The 23,271-nt window shown below is 32.4% G+C and overlaps 1 protein-coding gene across 2 annotated transcripts in view; it reads left to right on the forward strand.

Moving 5' to 3' along the window:
- Nucleotides 1-23,271, forward strand: part of Csmd3 (CUB and Sushi multiple domains 3) — a 976,611-nt gene that overhangs the window by 322,669 nt on the left and 630,671 nt on the right. The gene's annotated exons all lie outside the window — the stretch shown is intronic.

Raw genomic sequence — 23,271 nt, forward strand, 5'->3', positions numbered from 1 at the left:
GAAGAACAGTGTCTTTCTATGATTGTACTTTTCTTTCTTTGACGCTTTTCTTTTCCCTGTATGTTTGTTTAGTGTAATTTAGTTCTGTCATTTTTTATTTTCTCTGATTTTATTATTATTAGATGCCTGACTGTTATCAAATGTGTGTGGGGAAAAAAAGGGTATAGATTTTGGGTGGAGACAGGGAGGACTTGGACACAAAGTTGGAAGAGGGAAAAGAATAATCAGAATATGTTTTATAATCATGAAAATTTGAAGCCTATCTTTGTAATGACTCATGTGAACACATGCAATAGGGAAAAATCATTGGTTTAAGATGATTTTTAAATGAAATAGGGAAATGAAGTAGGTAAGGAATAAAACTCTCATGGTATCAGAGAAGGCCATTATCTGTAGCATATATCCACAGGATATGTGTACTTGTTTGTTTTGAATATACTAAAAATCATTCTTCCACGGTAAGAGAAGGGAAAGATAAAACGTTTACTGGACAGTGAAGCTCTGTCTGGGTGACATTTTGCTTCATGAGTAACATTCATTATGTTTCATTATGCTTTTGAATAACAATAAAACTTCAATCTGAGTAACAGTGACATTTTTAATATTTTAAAATATGATAACTCATAAATTTATTCAGTAAAATGGAAGGGAAAATCAACAAGAACACTGGTACACCCACTATTAGGAAGGACTAAAATAATGCAGTAGTAGGAGTCAACTTAGGACAGAAATTCTCTGTGAGGTAGATAATGAGAGGTAACATTAAAATTGAATTCTCCTTATTCTAAATACTTTACTATAAAATAATTTAACACATATTTATTTTTTTGTGAATATTGTAACCTTGAAAATGTATACTCAAAATTATTCATTAACTTTTACATTTTTAGGTTACTAATATTTTCAGACTAAAGCAATAGCCATTTTGCGGTTGCAGACACCTTTAATGCCAGCACTCATGAGACAGAGGAAGCAGGATCTCTGTGATTTTGAGGCTGGCCTTGTCTATAGAATTCCAGAAGAGTCAGAGCTTCACGGTGAAGCCCTGTCTTGAAAAACAACATTAACAACAAATGGCTCAGGGGTTAAGAGCACTGAATTAATGATCTTCCAGAGAACTATGGTTCAATTCTCAACACCCATATGGCCACTCACTATGGTCTTTAACTCCAATTCCAATGAATCTGGCACCTTCTTCTGGCCTCCCTAGACACCAGTCATGCATGGGTACACAGACATCCAAAATATCCAAATGTTAAAAAAATTAAGCAATAATACTAATACAAAGAGAAACCTGTCAAACTTATAAGAATCTCTATAATTAATATCTTATTCCCATGATTTCAACTGATATAAAGTAAATAACTGCACATAGAATATTAACTTTTAGTTCAAATTTCCATCAATAACTGTATTTGGAGACATGATAAATTGTTTTCAAGCTATAATTGCCTGGCAAGAATTAGCTGACACTAATTGACATACATCATTCATACAACAAATATTCATGTAATTAAATAAGAAACTGATCATTATAAGCAACTGGTTATCTATTTAGTTTACAACTTTGACTACTTTGAATCGTGGATGAAATGATTATGAGAACAAATATTCTATAAATTTAGTTTGTATTTAATTAATTTTAGATATGCAAGATTTCATTAATGATCTAGACACCAAACAGATCAGAAAATAATTTTCTTTTATACCATCAGTAGCTTCAAATAAGCTATATTAACTTTTTTATTATTCTTTCCCCAACACCTCTGTCTTTCTTCCATTTTATCCATGTTCTGCCTTCTCCCCTTCTCTTGGCTTATTTTTAAGAGATGCCAGCAATGTTGCCCAGATCATTCTCAACTCACAACCCTTCTTTTCTCTGCTTATTATGTATCATGATTGTAGACATTCATCTCCATATCTGGCTCTGTGTGGAATAAATACATTTAGAATCACATATGCCCAAGATCATGCAATATTTTTCTTTTTAATCCAGGCTTATTTCACTGAAAATAAGGTCCCTATATATTCATCATTTGTATAAGAAATAATAAGATTAGATTCTCTTTTATGGCTATTATTCAAGTGTACATGTGTTCCATGTTTCCTTTTTGAAGAGATACCTTAACTACCATGTTTATTGTGGTACTGCTTACAACTCACAAGGTATAAAATCAACTTGTGTTCATGATCAAATCTGGAATATATCAAACAAAGTGAACCAAGTGTGAAAGAAGAAAAGAAGCATGATCTTATCTATATGTGTGCTTTAAAGTTAATTCAAAGATATACACAGGAAAATCGGGTTGACTGCCACTGTAGTGGATAGGGTATTGTGAAATTGGTTAAATGATGAAGTAATTCTATTAGTAAAAAAGGAAATTTGAGATGTCTCTTACATGATAATGAGTATTGCATCCTCCTCAGAGTAGTGAGAAAGTATATATTAATGTTGTTATTATACAATTAAACTTTATCTTAATTATCTCAATGATGCCAATTCAAAATGTTCTCACATATTGTGTTATACATGATGAATATATAGATAATGATAACATAATTAAAAAGAAAGAAAATAAAATCTTTCTTGCAATAGATTTCATGAAGTAGATACTGAGCCCGATGAGACAAGGGAAGTCTAAATTGCTCTGTCCTTCAGAGACAGAGGATGAGTTTGCATCACGTCATCCTATATGAGAAGAGAGATGGCAAATTTTGATACACCACCATAGGGAGTGACGACAAAAATTCAAGATATAAAAATTAAATTTCACTGATCAAATTGCCTCAATAGAATTCCAGTAACAGAAATCTGAAGGGTGCTGAGATTAAAGACAAGGACTCTCTCCTTTTCGTTTGATTATGTCTGTTTTCGTCCTCATGAATTCAGAAACCTCTTCAATGAATTAAAACCCAGCAACATGGTTATAATCATTACTTTAGTTACTTATTTAAGGGAACTTAATTATTCATAATTTAAATACTTAAACTCTTCAGTTATTTTCAATTTCCTAATGAAGTTTTAAATGAAATATTCATCATCCTACCAAGTGTGCCTTAGAAATAGAAAGCAGACATAAAACTAAAAGCTGTGAAAAAAAAAATTTCTCACAGCAACCTGCATAACAACTAGTGCCGCCAGGAAATGTCTCTCACAGGGAAGGCATTTCCTCATAGGCTTGTTATTGATTTCTCTATTTTCTACAGTCAAGCCTAAGGGGTCTCCAGTAATGCAGTTTCCTGTAAGTACAATAGCCTGTTTTTTTTTTTTTTTTTTTTTTTTTTTTTGGCGACTACTGGAACTTTCTTACTAATATTGAGTCATACTTACAATAGCTTGTTTATTTTGTAATTGAAAGTATATAAATTTCTCCATGTTGATGTCATATAGAAATAAGATGTTTTGTGTGTTGGTTTTTTGAGTTCTGATGTCTCTTCATAAGTATAATCAGCATAATAGCACACTGCTGTTGATATTTAAAAGAAATGTAAAAAAAGAATTTGTTTTCTCTAATTATTCGGTATTCACTAATTATCACCTTGAATCAATGTGGTATCATTTTTAGTATCTTTGTTCATTTATTTTTATTTATATTTATCTACACTTGCCTCTATGAGTCTGTGCACATCAAAGGCATGCAGGCACATATGGAGGCGAGAGGGAAGTGGATCACTTGGATCTGGAGCTGTTGGTTGTAAACATCATGATGTGATTAGTGGGTGCAGAACACACAGCTCTGAAAGAACAATTTGTGCTCTTAACCTCAGACTGGTTTTCCTGGACTCAACACACACACACACACACACACACACACACACACACACAAACACACCTACTGTTAAAGAAATTGTAGCTATGTCCCATGTACAATTACCAGCCACACGTATCAGATCTGTTTCCTAGCTCTTGCCTCATTATGAGCAATTTGTCCATACAATACCAAGGTGATATGTTAAAATAAAATCCAAGGTAATGTCAAAACACGCTGTGGATTTTCAAAACAATTGAAGTAAAAATTAATCAATTCAGCTCATTATTTAGTAAAATCAGTCAAAACCTTTCATGTATTACCAATGTGATCTCTGCTTTTAGCCTGTCTTTCATGCAATATATTTGGAAAGCTTTTATGTTATTGTGTTTATTCTTTCTCTTATCTTTTTGAGATATATATATATAACTGCATCATTTCCCCTTCTCTATTTCTCCCTTCATGCTATCTTTCAAATCCTGATCCCTTTTGTCTTTCATTAATCAATGCTACATGCATATATGTGTGTGTAAATATGTATATATGCACAAACACACATATATATTTATAATTGATGTTTTTACCTTACATATATTTTGTATATGTTTTTATATATGCATTTTCACACACATATATAGATATATAGATATACACATGTATACCTATATATGGGAAGAAGACACCAATTGACTATTTGGGGAATTATTTTTATGTATTTGGGCATGTCTATCTCTCACTTGTGTATTAGACTGTAAGCAAATGTCCACTTCTCTACACCACCTTCAGTGACTAAGCATTAGCTATTCTGTTTCACAAGCTAAAGATTATTTCGAATCATTGTTGAACATTTTCATCATTTATTGCAACCCTACCTCTCTAAACTACTGTTAAGATCTTTTTTTTAAATTTATTTATTTATTAAAGATTTCTGTCTCTTCCCAGCCACCGCCTCCCATTTCCCTCCCCCTCCCCCAATTAAGTCCCCCCCCCCCCCTCAGCCTGAAAAGCAATTAGGGTTCCCTGTCCTGTGGGAAGTCCAAGGAACCCCCCACCTCCATCCAGGTCTAGTAAGTTGAGCATCCAAACTGCCTAGGCTCCCACAAAGCCAGTACGTGCAGTAGGATCAGAAACCCATTGCCATTGTTCTTGAGTTCTCAGTAGTCCTCATTGTCTGCTATGTTCAGAGAGTCCGGTTTTATCCCAGGCTTTTCCAGACCCAGGCCAGCTGGCCTTGGTGAGTTCCCAGTAGAACATCCCCATTGTCTCAGTGTGTGGGTGCACCCCTCACGGTCCTGAGTTCCTTGCTTGTGCTCTCTCTCCTTCTGCTCCTGATTTGGACCTTGAGAATTCAGTCCTGTGCTCCAATGTGGGTCTCTGTCTCTGTCTCCTTTCATCGCTTGCTGAAGGTTAATATTCAGGAGGATGCCTATATGTTTTTCTTTGGGTTCTCTTGAGATCTTAAGTGAGTTTGTCTTTGATATTTTTAGCATAGTCATGTGCAATGTGTGATAGTGTTCCACCAATTTTGCTTTATGTACCACTTAAAACCTAAGACATTATTATGATATATCAGTTCATTTATGAACACAGCTATGTCATTCTGCGGATATCATAATCCTCTAGGAAGAGTATGTCCCACTATAATTTGGAACTTTCATTTCTTGATGGCTCAGACATGGCCACTTTTTCTCCTTTTTACTGAGATCGGGTGTAAACCTCCTGGGAGAATATTTTGAATGCACTTCCCTGTGTATGTGATTAGTTCTCTGGGTCATGCCCGAGCCTTATTCACAGACAGCTTCACCCCAATCACACTGGCATCTCCCTGCTGCTCACAGCATCTGTTTCTTTCAGGGACTGTGAACCTCAGCTTTTTCTTCCAATCAATTGGCCTGGTATTTATGTGCGACATTGGTTTCAATTAGTCATCTACATTTATTTTTAAAAAATTATCAAAGGCCAGGCGGTGGTGGCGCACGCCTTTAATCCCAGCACTCGGGAGGCAGAGGCAGGTGGATCTCTGTGAGTTCGAGACCAGCCTGGTCTACAAGAGCTAGTTCCAGGACAGGCTCCAAAACCACAGAGAAACCCTGTCTCGAAAAACCAAAAAAAAAAAAAAAAAAAAAAAAAAAAAAATCAATACTGATGATAATTCCTATTTCATCCCAGGCAGTTCCTTACTCTGTGATCCTCCTCTTGGCTCTTAATATTCCGATATTTACTTTATCAAATTGCCTGAAGTCCATTTGCCTACAGAAATCTTATAGACACTATGTTTATTTATTTATTTATTTATTTTAATTTTCATGTTAGGATGTTCGGAGGGAAAAAGAGTTAATTTCCTTTGCTTCTACTTGTTACTGTCTAACATATTTCCTCTCAAAGTAGCAAACAATCACTACTGTCAACTCCTTTCACAAGGCATGCATATGCACATACCATGTGCACCTGCGGACACATCAGCAGATGATCGCTAACAGAGGCAAGCTACTAGAAAGGCTATTATATATTATCTATTCAAGGAACTCCACCTTTCTTTCTCCACTGTTTTCATACTGTGAGAACTTAAGCCTCGGAGTTTCTAATATTTAACATTTTCAGTGACTTTTTGGGTATTGCAGTCGATACCAACTTAATTTTTTTGTTGGTGGCCCCTGTGATATAAAAGCAATGTTCTGACATCTTTCTGTAACTTTTGTCCTTCCTTCTACAGGACTCAGGATGAACTATGATTTCTCAGATATGATGAGCAGATGTGAACTAGGCTAAGCTACACCACAAAGAACCACACATACAATGTCACCAATTTCTGGGCCCGTGATTTCATCTCTTAATTCTTGAAATTACAAAACGTGGATTTTTATTAAATCTTAATGTTATTTCTTGCTTTTCTTTCTTTTTTTTTCTTTTTTTTTTTTTGGTTTTTCGAGACAGGGTTTCTCTGTGGCTTTGGAGCCTGTCCTGGAACTAGCTCTGTAGACCAGGCTGGTCTCGAACTCACAGAGATCCGCCTGCCTCTGCCTCCCGAGTGCTGGGATTAAAGGCGTGCGCCACCATCGCATCCAGCATAAACCCAGGAACAAAACAGCCATAAACAATAAACCTTAAAACAAAAATACAAAACAAACAACAACAAAATAGAAACCACCTGCTGGATGTATCATCATTTCAAGTCATATGACAGAGATATAATAATAAAAAAATTATGAATGGAACAGAGTTGAGGGACTATATATAACCCACAGTCTTATGGCCACCCAATTTTTGGTGAAGAAGCATGTATAAAAATGTTGACAAAAGAGCATTTTAAATAAATGGTTATTGTTTAAAATGAATAGATATATGTTTCTTTATTTTAATGAAACTGGATTTATCTCTTATCCTACTATAATCTCCAAATATATCAAAAACCTCAGTATAAGGTTTGAGACCATGAATATGATAGAGTTCAAAATAGGAAATGTGCATTTTCATTGGCACTGTTGAGAACTTAATGATCCAGGGCTAAAGACTACAGGTCTTAAGAATAATAACCAATAAGTTATAAAACTAAAATTCTGAGCAGCTATTCACATATCATGGTTGGTGGTAAAAGGTTCCTTTCATACCATTGGTAGTGATAGAATTCTGTAAATCTAATCATGAACAAAGATTTTCATTATTTCAAAAGAGTCAATTAAAATAAACCTTCACAGGTACTTACATGTTATCTATGTCTTTCTGCAGCATTATAATTTTATTAGAATATCATGGTTACCTCATAAGGAATAGAATTATTGATTACCAGGTGTCGGTATTGATTTTCATCTAAGTGAGAATGCTCTTATCTTTACTGTGAAACTAACATTGCTTATAAAACTAGGTAAATTTCAAAATACTCTAAATCTATACTCCAATGTGGGAGTACTAGTTATAGCAAATTCCATCTAAATTCTAAGTATAAATAATGAAAATACAGAAAAATGACCTTAATTTCATTCCTTGTTTGATCATAGCTGTATTAAACCTAAAATTAATTTCAAACCAATATTTATTGTTATATGCAGTCCATCTGTTAACCTATTTTGAAATGATTAGAAATTATCTCACTCTCATTTACAGAAGACAAACATATATGTTTTTTTAGCCACAATATAAGTGGCTTCTAATTACCATAAATCATTTTCCTGGGACAACACAAATTGCAGCAGATGGTCTTTATATACATAATTTTACCTTAATAGAACAATATTTTCTTTACCACATATTTTGTTGTTGTGCACTGGGAATATCACCTTATTTTACTGCCTAAGGTCATATTATTTAATTTCAGTTTCATTGCACACTATATTAAGTTTAATCTTAATAAACTTTAAGTTATTTGCTGCAATAAAAGTGTAATTACTATAGTCAATAAAACTAGAGAGGTGTAGATTCAGTTGGATTTTATAGGAGATTTTTTTTTTCTAAAAGAGGAACACAATTTTGGAGGACACATTCCAAATTACAGAATCCCATAAAGATGCCTGCCAATTGATCGTCTTTTTTTTTTTTTAACTTTTTTTTTTATTGAGAAAAGGAGAAAAAAAAACAAATTTCCTCCTCCTCCCAGCCTCCCATTTACCTCCCCCTCCTCCCACCCTTCTCCCCCTCCTCCCACCCTTCTCCCCCTCCTCCCACCCTTCTCCCCCTCCCCCCAATCCTCTCCCCCTCCCTCTCCAGTCCAAAGAGCAGTCAGGGTTCCCTGCCCTGTGGTAAGTCCTAGGTCCTCCCCCCTCCATCCTGGTCTAGGAAGGTGAACATCCAAACTGGCTAGGCTCCCACAAAGCCAGCACATTACGTAGGTTCAAAACCCCGTGCCATTGTCCTTGGCTTCTCATCAGCCCTCATTGTTCGCCATGCTCAGAGAGTCCAGTTTTATCCCATGCTTTTTCAGTCACAGTCCAGCTGGCCTTGGTGAGCTCCCAATAGATCAGCTCCACTGTCTCAGTGGGTGGGTGCTCCCCTCGTGGTCCCGACTTCTTTGCTCATGTTCACCCTCCTTCTGCTCCTCATTGGAACCCAGACCCAAAAAGATGAATATGGGATGTACTCACTCATAATTGGTTTCTAGCCATAAACAAGGGTCACGGAGTCTACAATTGGTGATCCCAAAGAAGCTAAGTAAGAAGGCGAACCAAGGGAAAGCATATAGTTGTCCTCTTGGCTATGGGAAGTAGACAAAATTGCCGGGGAGAAAATTGAGATCTTGGGGGTGGGGTGGGTTGGGGGTAAGGGGAGATGGGGAGAGAAAAGGGAGAAGGGGAGAATGGGGGGAACTTGGGGAAAAAGGAGGATTGGGATAAAGGAAGGTTGGATAGGGGAGCACGGAAGCACAATTCTTAGTTAAGGGAGCCACCTTAGGGTTGGCAAGAGACTTGATTGAACCTAGAGTGGCTCCCAGATGCCCAAGCCGAGGTCCCCAGTTAGTTCCTTGGGCAGCTGAGGATAGGGAACCTGAAATGACCCTATCCTATAGCAATACTGATGAATATCTTGCATATCATCATAGAACCTTCATCTGGGGATGGATGGAGACAGAGACAGAGACCCACACTGGAGCACAGGACTGAGCTCCAATTGACCGTCTTAACAGATATTCTGGCATTGGCCATATGGTATGGCAAGAACTTTGGAGAATCCCTGATGTCCTAGAAAATCCTATGCCTACCTACTAACTGAAATGCTAGGACCTGATTTTGTGCTTCACTTATAAGATCTTAAAATTCCTGAAATAACAAATGAATTACTAATAATAGATATTTATAATTCAGTAGCCATTCTACCTACCATTTGGGAAAGTTTCATGAAGTAGTATCTACCTTATATAATATTGGGATGGAAAATACTATACAGCCATATGAAATGATTATAAAAAATATGATGATGAGTTTAAAAGTCCTATTTATTTTTCTAGTGATGATCTTGAGCAATTGTATTTAAGAAAATCTCAAAGTTTGTTTACTTTTTTTTGCAGTTAGAATCTCTCTATGTATCACTGGCAGGTTTCAAAATGACTCACTTATCTCCTGGTTAAACTGCAAACATGCAATACGATAGCAGGTTTATTTTTTAGTCATAAACAAAATTTTAATAATTTTATAATTTCCATAAGTATGGACAATTTACTTTATGACATGGATGTTTTATTTTAAAGCACATAGTAACAGAAAAAAGAAATAAAGTAGGCAGAAAAAAGAAATAAAGAATAAATACTCATCTTTTCAGATTTAAGTTAAACATATTTCTCCAAAAGCTTCTGTTTCTTACACTCACTGCCTAGATTAGTTCTTCTGTTATCTTTTCCTATAGAATGAGACATTTCAGCATATCCGTCATTGAATTGAAATAGTTAGCCTTATCCTTCATTCTTCACACTCATCTGATTGGCATGAGCCTTATCTGGGCAAAATCAGATACCTTTAACTGGCTGGGTATTGGGTTGGAGAGTCCACATAGGCCTTTTCATCTGGTGTTGGTGTTATTAACTGGTACTTCAATTTTATCCTTGTGAATGTGATCTCCTAATACCTTAGAGATATTTCTTTTATGGCAGACTCGGGTAAGCATTTTAAGGGCCAATATATAAGTTTTACAAAAAGAAATCTCTTATGCATCTAAGAACTCAGTGTTCTCCTGGACATTATAGACTACCACACTGAAAGAAGAAAGTTGATTTCTAGTAACAAAAGTAGAAAGGAATAACAAAAGAAAAAAAAAACAACTTCAGATGGTTAAGTGTCACTGCAGAAATAAAATTAGAGAACTAAGACATGTCCACAATCTAAAATTACCAATATTACAGTGTTGAAACCAATGAATTACTCAGAAGATCTTCTGATCTTTATTTTCAATAGACAGATATTGAATAAGAATGATTACATCTATGTTCTAACAACTGAATGGTGACAGTAATATACTCCAAGAGAGAAAAATCAAGTGTTGAACTCAATTCCATATGTGAAAACAAATTTCAAAAGAAAAGAGAATTCCTGCATAAAACTAAACTGAAATGATTCTGTGAAGGAAAAACTCAAGAAAAATCTCAATGAAAGCTTTGCTTTCAGAATGCATTATGTAGGAAGAAGAAAGTCAGAACATAGAAAAATATAGAAGTACGGATTCAACCATGAAAGGTCAAGGAGAATTTTCTTTTGATGTATGAATGGGAAATGGGAAGTTTGGGGGATGATAAAGGACAGTCCTTCAAATTCCAGCTATATGACAAGCATAAGAATAGAGATAGAAAAATTTCTTCAGTAAGGCAAAGAAGAAATTCCCCAAATCTAGGGGCCAAAAAAGATGTCCATCTACGTCCGAGAAGCACTTAGAACAGAAAGTAGGACCGGTAAATAAATTCCCCATTATATTTTATTGTTAAAGAATTTAAAGCACAAGATAAGGAAAGTGCATCAAAAACTAAAAGAGAGAAAAACTAACAAATCATACCACTTAAAGAGGCAGGCCAACAGAATAAAACACCTGACAGAAACTTTTAAAGCAAAGAAGACCTAAATACATGTATGTAGATTTCTGAGAAACAAGTGATATTTCGAACTTTTACATATAGCAAAAAGTCATCAGTGACAAGACTTTACTGTATACAAGAGCATTATCCACAGCATCATACATCTCAAAGTGTAATCCATAAGAAAAATATTGTCATTTTCAAAACCTACATACTATGTGCAAACACACCTAAATGATATCAACAGAAAATAAGACCAAAACCAAAGAGTACACATTGTTCCTCGTGACCCATGAAGCCCTCTATAAAATCAACTTTGCACCTGAATGTAAAGTAATACAAAACAATAGAAAAAGACATATGAAAAGTGAAATAACATTCTGCATTCTACCAGTTCAAAATGGAACAAAGCTCTAAATCAGTGGCCATAGAGACCTTAGACAGTACATAAACCCAGAGGCTAAACAGCAATCTCTTTAGCTAAATTAACCAAAAGAAACCTAAAGACACACTAAAATTATTTATTGCACTAAACTATAAAATCTAAAAGAAACAGGTGTGTTTCTGAATGTGTATGATGTATAAAATTAAACTAAGATGAAAAAAATGAATTAAATTGACTTATAACAACAAATAAAATAGTAGTCGTAATAAAAATTCTCTCAAACCAAAAAAAAAAAAAGAAAAAAGAAAAAAAAGAAAAAAATGGACAGATGGAGGTGGGAGAATTTTCCCATATGTTCAAAGAAAACCTATACCAATACTCCTCAAATTATTCTGAAAAATATAAAATAAAGGATCAAATTAAATTATGCTTATGGGACCAACATTATCAGATACCAAGAAGAAAAAGAGTCACTAAAAATAGACAATATTCCTGTATAACAGAGACTGTAGTTTAACACCAGAGATGATATATGGGCCAACATACATAAATCACTAAAAGCACCAGCCACATATATAGAACCAAAGACATAAACCATATGATTATCTCATTATTTCTAGATTATCATAAAAAACAAAACAAAACAAAAAAACAAACTTCAACAAAGTACAAATTCCTTTGCTATAAAGCTGCTAGAGACTAGAAGGAATCAAAGGACACATATCAGGATAATAAAGATTAATAAAGATAGTAGTAAACAAAACTACTGTCAACAGAGGCTAACATTTTTATACAGGATACTATATTGAGTAAATAATCACTATTCATCATGTAATACATATAAAAGGATTTGAATCAAGACTAAGATTCTTAGTTCATGTTTTGTTTCTTTTGTTAATAATTTTTTTCAAACAAAAGTGAAATTATGAGACACAGAATGAGCATTGATTTTAAATTTTATTATAAAATTTAGAAGAGTCATTATAACAGGTACAGCTAGGGAACCACAATTTTGAAGATTTTTGGTTCATATCAAATGTTAGACAATAAGCCAAGTAGAAGTATGATTGAAAAATTGAGGAGCATAAATACATTTAATTACTTTGGTGGGCAGAAATAATTTTAAAAAATACCATTAGATTTCTAAAATTACTTTATAAGAGAAAAATTGAAAATATCAAAGGGGTAAATGTAATATATAAAATTGACATATGTCAAGCAGAAACTAAATTATTGGAAAAAATAAAACTTTGTGCTGTGGACTTATTATATATTCATAAGTAAAGAAGCTATAATATGTATTTGTGATGTAGATACAAAATGCATGTGACTTTGTTCTTACATTAAATACATTTGAGGGTATTCTTCATGGTTAACAGGAAGTAACTTCTACTTAGGTGGTTGTGGGGTCAGAGTAGGTAAAGCAAATTGTTCCTTAATTCACACGTTGAGTTCCATAAGAATCTAAAAGTTCTTTACAAATGTGTGGAAAATTGGGCAGAATATATCTAATCAATTATTTAATTTTGAATAGAGCCAGGGAAGTCATATGTGTAAACTCTCATCTATGTTATAGTAAATGCCCTAGGTGCCACAGATTGGGTTTTAAGTGATTATTATGTAGAATATGGTATCTGTCCAATGGAATAAAACAAATGCTCATTGTGTGTATGTGTGTATATGTGTGTTTCTATATGCATAAGGAAGTGTGGTGGGGGGAAACTTTGGGGGGTAATTAAATCCTATTCTTTTTATTTAGTATCATTTGTGAAAGACTAAAAATCCAAAAAGTTTTTACTGCATAATTAGAGATAGGAAAGCTGTATTCAGTATTTGTTGACACTTATCCTGCATATTAGTTTCAAAGATTAAATTTTTAGAACACATTGGATTTTAAGTAATTTATGACTTAGTTATTTCTATTTATCATTATAGTTTTCTTCAGGTAGTAACTTAACATTTTCATAGCATAAAGGACCACAAACACATTTTCCATATATCTTCTATTTATTTATGATTAATAGAAGAAACTTTCAGAAAAATTTTGTCCTTGTGATGTCTTCATGCCTGGTGTGTCACAAGATCAAGCAAAACACTTTTATTTCAAAGCATCAATATTTTTCACTTAACTTTAACTGACTATATGTGCAAGATATTTTTAGAACTAGCAATAGAATGGATTAAAATTATATTTTCATTTAATGTTCAGTAGCTAAATTAAAATATATAATGAATATTTCATTACAAATGTCCCCAAATATTGCAGAGAATATACATGATTCAAAATTAAACAAGGAGAAAAAAAATAAAACAAAACAAAAACTTGTTGCAAATATCCTGACATTCAAATTTAAATATGTTCTATATTTATATTTATCCAATCTAAGAATTTAATTTTAAGGGTTTCAAAGATTATGTGTCATTCCCCTCTGTATGCTATGAATATGTTTTATTACCATTGGTTACTAAAGAAACTGTTTTGACCAATAGCTTAGCAGAGTAAAGCCGAGCAGGAAATCTGAACAGAGATTTGGAGCAAGAGTAGGCAAAGTCAGAGATGCCAAGAAGCTGCTGAAACAGAGAGACCCAGAACCTTTACCGGTAAGCCACAGCCTCGTGGCAATACACAAACGCATAGAAATCGGTTATTTCAAGATGAAAGAGCTCGCTAGAAATATGCTTAAGCTATTGACCAAGCTGTGCTGTAATTAATATAGCTTCTGTGTGATTATTCAGATCTGGGCGGCCAGTAAACAAATAAGCAGCCTCTGCTTGCGGATGGCACCCAGTGGATAATCTCACATCACTAGCCACAATGTGTATGAATTCAATATTGTCCTGTCCTCAGGTCATACATGTCTGTAACGCCACGTTCACTTTATAGTGAGAACATTCTTTCCAAAAGGGCAATCTGGTCACATCCATCTTCTGCTTGAGATTCTTCATTGATGCACTCATCAACTCGTGAAACAAAGTTGAAATGTCTTGACACTTCAATGTTTGGTGTCCATTATCATTCTATCGCCTTTCCTACCCTGCCAAAAAAATTTGCAGTGCCTTGAATATATATTGTATTTCCCCTGCTGGAAACTTTTCTAATTTTTTTTCCTACAAAATATTCTCTCTCCTCCTAACAGGAATAATCTTGTAATATTTTAAATTGAAAAACAATGCTCATCATCTAAATGTTTCAGCGCTTTATGTAAGCATAATTTATAATTTTCTAGGCATATTTCCTAGTTCTCTGAATACTTAATATGGAACATATCCCAACATTCTAAATCATTCTAAATTGCCATTAATCTTATTAGAAAGAAATCTACGGATGCTTTCTATAATATGATATATATTCTTGTGTTGCATATGATACTTAATATGTATCTGTGAAGTAGAAATAAGAGAAAAAAAAGATGGAATGTAGTAATTTTATAGTTAGCATATTTAAGATGCAAACAAAAGGAGAAACAGAAAATCTATTTTCTATGGCAAATTAGCATATGTACAGCACTGTATTTTCTGAATTGAATGCGAAATTGTGTTGCTTTTTGCAATATTTACAAAGACGTAAATGTGCAGATAGTGTAAAAATCTACAGCTCAGAAGCATCAATTTATTGACTTATCAAATATATTGTCTAATTATATGGAATTCCTTTGTAATTAAAGCATAAATTTATTTATCTCATCTCCAGCTAGGCTTTGAAAAGAGATCTATTTAACCTTTTGGTTTACATCACACTAAGGATTAAACTGTACTTCTAGAAATATAAGTCAAAGAGGGTTGACGAGAAGTCACAGTACTAAAAATGATGGCGTCTGTGATCCTCTCATTCAGTTCTCTTTCTGTGATGAGTAAAATTAAACATCCTCTGTCCCATAATCAAGCTGAAATCCTAAGCACACTTTATGATAAATGTAAGCCATGTAAAGCTCTGCCATCATTTTATAGTATTTATTACTATTAATCATTTTAACAATATTTAATTTATTTATAACCCTTTCTGCAGTTTCCCTCCTATATACTATTTTCTAAGACAATGTTTTTCGTGCAAATTCTCCTAGTATAACTTTCCTATTACAAACAACACAAATGTTCTACAAAGTGTCTAGTGGAGGAAAATAAGACTCCATTTCTTCGGCCTATTTATGGCAATTCTTGCCAGTAGCTCAGCAACTTGTACACAGTCAACTCTATATTAATCTTCCTCCAGAATGTTAGTTGATTCCTATACACCAATATGTCTCTTGTAGCCAACCACTAATAGTGAGACGAGATCTTTTAATCAAATAGTAATTGTGCAATATCAGGTATTATTTTCTGATCAATCAGATCTCAGTATCATTAAATAGGAAAGTATTAAGTTTCTTATTCCTCTCTAAAGTACACATCTTCCAAAATTCACTAAACATATCTACCTAAGAGAAACTTTAATGATTAAAAAAGTTGTGGAAAGCAAATTGTGAAGTAAGGGCAAAAGTTTGGTTCTTTTGAATTACATAATATGAGAAAACCCTGAGCAATGCTTACTCCAAAAGACATCTAAAAATAAGCCTTGGTGTCACATGCCTTGAATCCTTGCACTTGAGTGACAGAGGCAGAAGTAGTTCTGGGACTTTGAGGCCAGCCTGGTCTACAAAGCGAATTCCCAGACAGTCAGAGCTATTACACAGAGAAACCCTGTATAAAAAAGCAAACTAAACAAACAAACAAACAAAGGTCACATTTGAAATTTTTAAAATTAATGTCTTTTCTCTTATCAAAATGGAACTGATATATAGAAGGAAATAAAAATAACAGGTATATCTATAAAAAATAATATTAACCATGTCCCTGGTGCATTGAGAGAGAGAGAGAGAGAGAGAGAGAGAGAGAGAGAGAGAGATTAGAGAAAGGACCCAGATTTCTTCCTCCCATCATTACTAGTATAAAAACAAACCTCAGTTTCAACTTTCCTTATTTGCCCTTGCTTTATCATCAAATTAAAAATTAGCATCATAAAATGTGTTATCTTAGAATCAGGTATCTTAAATGAAAGAAAGAAAAAATGTGGAGCCAATATGAAGAACTATACAAGAGAAACTTTCAAATTAGTGGAACATTTACTTCTTCCTGTTTTTACACACTCATTTTTATAAATCCAATATAAAATTCTTATTATTCTTCTATTCTGTCATGTGGAATATAAACTCAGTTGCATGATATATGGTTTGTATAATTTGGACATATCTGGAGAGATCATTTTTCTTAGTAATGTTTATATATTAGCAATTAGGCATTTAACAGCAAATAACTATAACTACATATAGATTAAAATCTATATTTTGGAGTTATTTATTTAAATATTTTATTCATTTTTACATGAATATCATATGACCAATAGAAAGTAAATATTTAATTGTATATACATATACATATACACAGGTAAATATACACACATATACATAGCTATATAGCTATGTTTTTGTTTGTTTGGGGTTAATGTGACAGCAAGTGCTTCTCTAGTAGTAAGATGTGGCAAGACATGCTAAATGTATGCAAAGCTAGAAGACTTGCCATTAATATTGTTCAAAATCTGTGCAGTAGGTGTTCAATGTCACCATTGTGGCTTCTTGAGAGACATTTATGCTTAGTTACAGCAAAGACTTCAACTCATGTTTTGTGAATTTCTCCAAGTGCTGTACATTGGAGGCTTTTAAAAATAAGTTAATGAGGATAATGAGGAGCTGCCCTTGTCACTGCAGCTTAGTGGTACTCAACACATGATAACATAAATGATCATTTGAGAATAGAGGCGAAATTTTCAAAATTCCAAAAACAGTTTCATTGATTCTGCTTTTGATGTAATAAGTAATCCTTTTTTCAAATATTTTGATAAATATCTTATTTATCACATTATTCATATATTTATTTAAATGCAAAAGTTTCATTGTGATCAACACAGTTGTCTCATGAATGCTGCATGATCATTTTGGTATTTTTACAAACTGTTTTCAGAAGTAATTTTTCTTTATTTAATATGTGAATTCATAACCATTTCAAATAATTCAGAATATGGGATTCTTTTTGGATGTCAAACAACTTGACACAGAAAATAATTTGCTTTATATTCATTTTTGAAAATTTTGTTCATAACATTGATTTAGTAAATGTGCCAGTAATCGTGTTAAGTACATTCTCAAGAATTTCATTCCAATGGAAAATATTTTAATATTTGGTCACTTTTGTCATTGTATCAGTGAGATATTTTATATTCAATGAGCAATATTCAAGTCAATATAAAACTAATTATTGCTAAGTTAAAAAAATGAACATTTGGCAATTCAAAATCTGAAAGTCATTCTAATCCCTCCATTACATTTTAAATTAGTAAGTACTTACCTATTTGTCCAGACATAATGTAAGCATGTTATTCCATAGCACCTCAGAAACTAAACATAAATAATGATATTTTGAAGTTATTATCTGGATAAATTATATTAATGAGGATTTTTATATATCAAATATTTAATGTAGATTTAAAATTAGTTTCTTATTTCAGTTTAAAATATAACTTTATAAGATTAATGCAGAACTATTTTTAAAGCTTATTTATACATTAATTCTGTTTTGATAATAACTTTAAATGCTTCTTTATGTAAATTATAGTTGATTAAAAGAAAACACTACTTTGTTTCATTTTAAAGATTTTCTGTTTTAATTTACTTGTCTCTTCCCTAATTTGGATGTTGTTGCTATCCTATTGGGATATGAATTTTATTAGACCATATTAGATACAGCTTTGAACTTGTTGCAATTATTGCAATTTGAAACACAAATTACCATCGATCTTACTTACTTAGTGAAATGCTACTATATGCTTAATATAATTAGTAGCATTAGGCATAATAAAAAAGGCGTCTTTTGATTTTAAACACCAAGTTTCATGTGTTGGCATTTCCCATGAAAGATTCATGTAAATGATGTTATATATAGGAAGAAAAGCAGGGTTGGGGAGCAGACACGTGGCTAAGAGCATTTCTTGCTGTTGCAAAGAACCTGAGGGGAGGCTTACACTTCCTTGGAGAGCATGCATGAGTCTGATACACAGGTTTACATGTACAGAGAAAAGAACTCATAAAATAATAAAAATAAGTCTATAAAAATAGTTTTTTTAGGAAAAAAGAAAACTACAAAATAGCTTCCATGAAGAAAAATAATAAAATATGCAAATTATGACTCAAAGATAATTGCAACATTAAAAGTATTTTGATTTAAATTTTTTCATTTGTTTTGGGAATGAATATATGAAGTTTTGTTGCATTTTTCATTTAAATGTTGATTACATTTTTAACCACTACATGTCCTTAATATTTGTACTTACTTTACAAAATTTCATTGACATGATTCAGAGAAAAATACTGAAATTAAGAAAATGACAGGATGATCAAAGATAAATAAAAAGCTAAGAGAATGATCTTGTAATGGAAAGGCACATTTAATGCATTCATTTTTTAATTTGGGGTCTGAACACTCATATTTAGAGGATATTTTTTCTTAACTTCTTGATAAATTAGACAATAATTAGAAACTAGTGTGCCATAAAATTGGAATTGGAACAAAATTTAATAAAAAAATCAAATCCAGTCATGTTATAAGATTTAATTTTGTTCATTCTATAAATTTTACTTTCATAGTGACTTATGCTTCTTATGTATTTATTGTTAATGTTATAAAACTTTTACAAGAATCATTTTATTAAAATGCATTGTAAGTCCAAATCGGATATTGTACATACCATTTCTGAATATTAGAACTTGCATGTGTAGCATACATCATTCCCATTGTCATGATTCCAAATGTGACATACTTATGATTTGTATAAGCATGTTTTGTATATGTGTATCATTTCATTCTTCTTTTGTTATGCTGGGGAATGTCTTATTAGTAATAATAAATTTATATTTTAGATCTCTTTTGTGTTATAAACATGGTATTTTAAAATATAGCTGAGGTTAATTACAAGACAATCTAATTTTGTTAAAAACAGTCTTTATACGTGATTATATTGAGTAATGAGCAGGTCTTTTGAATGTACATTTCTTCCATTAATTTGGTTGTATGTCTCGTTATGTTTTTCTGTGCTGTTGAGACCAATCATTTTGCATTTGTGAAACAGCATACTTCATTTTATAAGAAAAAATTTAAACATTAAATTTAAGAAAGGACAAACTATTTTATATATTTAATACTCCCTTGTTGATGAACTCAATTCTAAGGTATTTTACATATTTCATAATGCCTTGTAACTGCTCTTCATTTTAGGGACTTTATCAACATTGACAGTTGCCTCATGTGTGTGGACATTTTAAATGGTTTTGAGCTATTAAATCTATTTAATTCATTTACATACTTAAAATATATTTATATGATTGAAAAAATTAATGTTTCTTATACTCTCAACTTAAAGTGGTCCCACTATCATTATTCTGAAATTATTTATGTTTGATGTAAATAACTACAATTATATACAATAAGATGTTAACTGATGTTTCATCTTCTTTATTAGAGGATTAGGTAGGGCTCTTATAAACAGATCTAACTATAATAAATGTAATTCTTCCTTTTATTTCATTAATTATATTTACTCTTCAATTTAGAGATGTCTTAATATTGTCAGTAAACCCATCATTATAGCAGATTACATTATCACATGTAAAAAAATGTTCAATGCATTGCTTCTAAATGTTCAAATATCACACTTTCTCAAAGTGATGTTTCTGAAAGTATAGGTCACAGTAAATCTGTTTCCTATACCCACTTGGAATTCCTTTTTTAACCATGAAAGTGTTAAAAATGTGACTTTTCTGTGGTAAAAGTTTATAGTAATATATCATTTAAATATCCTACTTATTAATGATAATCTGATTTGACCAATATTATTATTAAATCAATTCATTCATTTATATTTGCTTTGTGTATTTTTGAGTGCCTACTCTATTTTAGACACAAGTCAAGTCTAGATATAAGTCTGTAGCAGGTATTCAAATATCTATATCTACACTTGGCTTGCTTTTTAGTATGTTGATGGAAGGAATAAGAGTACGGTGTTTGCTAAAACATGACTGATTTATAAAATAACTGATGGAAAAACATTTTTGTCTATACTTTAATTTAAAAGAAATTGAGTATTTCTTGCTTATTCATTGAATCTTCTTATATTTGGAGTAATGGAAAAATAAATTTTACTATCACCATTGATCAAAGATAGACATTAAAGCTCAAGCCTTCAACACCGGGTTGTATGAAGAGCCTTTTTCTAAATTATATCAAACTTGTTTTCAAATTCCCTGTTTAATCTGGACTTGTATCTATGGCCTGGGTGCTGTGAGAAATTGGTTCTGGAAGTCAATCAGAAACTTTCAGGAATAATTAGATTTGCAATCAAAGCCTGTTTTCAAGAATCAAAAATAAACAAGAAAATGTTTTTCAGATGCACTTTTCTTTTCAAATTAATCATCATAGTATTGTGGTGGGGTGTGTTCTTTCAGCTCACATGCCATGCTTTAGATATAGTGCAAATTTCTTTATTTTTCATAATTTCATTTTGCCTTGTTTATAGTTAGTTGATTTACTTATTTCAAATGGAAAGTCTTGAAGCTAGATAGGTGGTTCAGTGGATAAGAACACTTACAGCGGAGCTCTTAAAGAATACAAGAATTCAGTTACAGAACCTACCTGGCAAGATTCAAAGCCACTTGTAACTCCACTCTAAGTGATCTGACACACACACACACACACACACACACACACACACACACACCCCACACACCCCAACCCACCCACACACGCATACACTCTTAAAAAATAAAATTATAAATCAAATTGATTTTTGAATGCTATAGTGAAACAATACAAATATTTAAGTATTAGGTTTTCATTTGGCTTCCATAGAATTGTACAGCAGAAAGCTTAACTACATTCACCTTCATGGTCTCTCATGTCAGAGAAAGGACTCAACATTGCAACATGGGAGTCATGTGAGCAGTTTCTGTTTGTCCATAGAAATAGAGAGAGAATACCACATTAAATATTATTTTAGTAAGTAGCATAGCATATTTGCACAGGCAATGTAATACAGTGGATTCTAATCTTCCCCCAATAACATGGAAGCAATAGTTTTCTGTTTGATATTTCAAAATACATTTATTAGTCAATATGATCTATTAATTTGCATTTATATTTCTGCTCTGTTTCCTTCATTTATAATATGATATAATTCTTCTGAGGCTATAATGAGATTGATGAGCTTGAAAATTCATATTGGAAAAGTCCATGGTGATCATATCTACACATTCCTGCCTAGAAATAATGGTTTTATATTTGTCCACCTTACTTTTTTAGTTTTATGCAAACAGAATTACCACACCCACTAATATGTGAGCAGCACAAGAAAAGAAAAACACAAGGTAGATATCTATGACATTTTTTGAACTGATGCTACAATTTACACTTTCAGGATGGTTAAACCACATTGTATATGTTTGTCAAAAGGCCTAGTTAAGCATAGTTGACTGAAATGGAAGCTATTTAGAAGTATATCTGAAAATAAATCATATATCACTCACTTACTTTAAAAATATGCAGAAACCTAAACCTTTCAGTTTTACTAATGGCTCATCCTACAAAATGGAATTATTATCTTCTTGTTAATAATTTAAAGATCCATTTAAATATGTCCTTAATCAGTTCCATGATCCTATAATAAGATTAAATTTTATTAAATATCAAACAGGCCAAATAAAAATGTACAACCTCTACAAATATTAATTAAAAAGAAATCCTAATTTGGAAAATAATTTAGAAGTGAACTATGTAGTTCTCTATTTGCAGCAAAATAAACAGTCGTAAGATACATACATTTATAAATGCATGTGTATAAATCAGTATTCATTCATATAATACACTAATTATGATTAGAAATACAAATTGCTATTTTAAATAATTGTTGGGAGAAAAATCTATCCCTATAAATATTTCCATTGAGTATCGGTTGCTTTCACTTATAAATGAAATTATTTGTTCACTTTTATTCATTTTAGAATTGCTTTAACTAAAATTTGAATCTAAATAATGCAAAATGCTAGCTATTTTTAGACAGTTTATCAGCTGTATAAGAAGAAAAGTGCTCATGGTTTCGAATGTCCTCCCTGGCTGCATCCTTGCCTGGCAAACAAGATTAAGATGAACACATACACATAATACTTTCAGCTCCTCACTTTTTCACCACTTCGTTTTTCATTCATGCTTTGATTTCAATTTTTCTTTTTCACTTGCATTTCTAAAATAATAAAGCTTGATATTTTCCCAGAAATTTGAACTGATATGAAACCAGATATTGCAAAGCATAATTTTGAGAAAAGTGTGGTTACATAATTATTTATTCTGTCAAATCTGTGTCTACTAAAGTTCATCTGGTGAACTAAAAAGAAAATCATTGATGGAGGGTTTCATAAAGAATTTTCTCCTCCAATTTTGTCCACCTTAATGTATTCTGTTAGAATGTTTTATTTTGTCTGTAATTGCACTCATAGATTGATAAAAACAATCCTGGGGGGGAGGTCTGGAGGATTTCACATTTTAGTGGTGTGCTTGTGTTTTACTTCACCGTGTTG

The sequence above is a fragment of the Microtus oregoni genome, unplaced genomic scaffold (assembly GCF_018167655.1).
Source record: "Microtus oregoni isolate MIOR12 unplaced genomic scaffold, Mior012 000053F_ref0000044, whole genome shotgun sequence".
NCBI lineage: Eukaryota > Metazoa > Chordata > Mammalia > Rodentia > Cricetidae > Microtus > Microtus oregoni.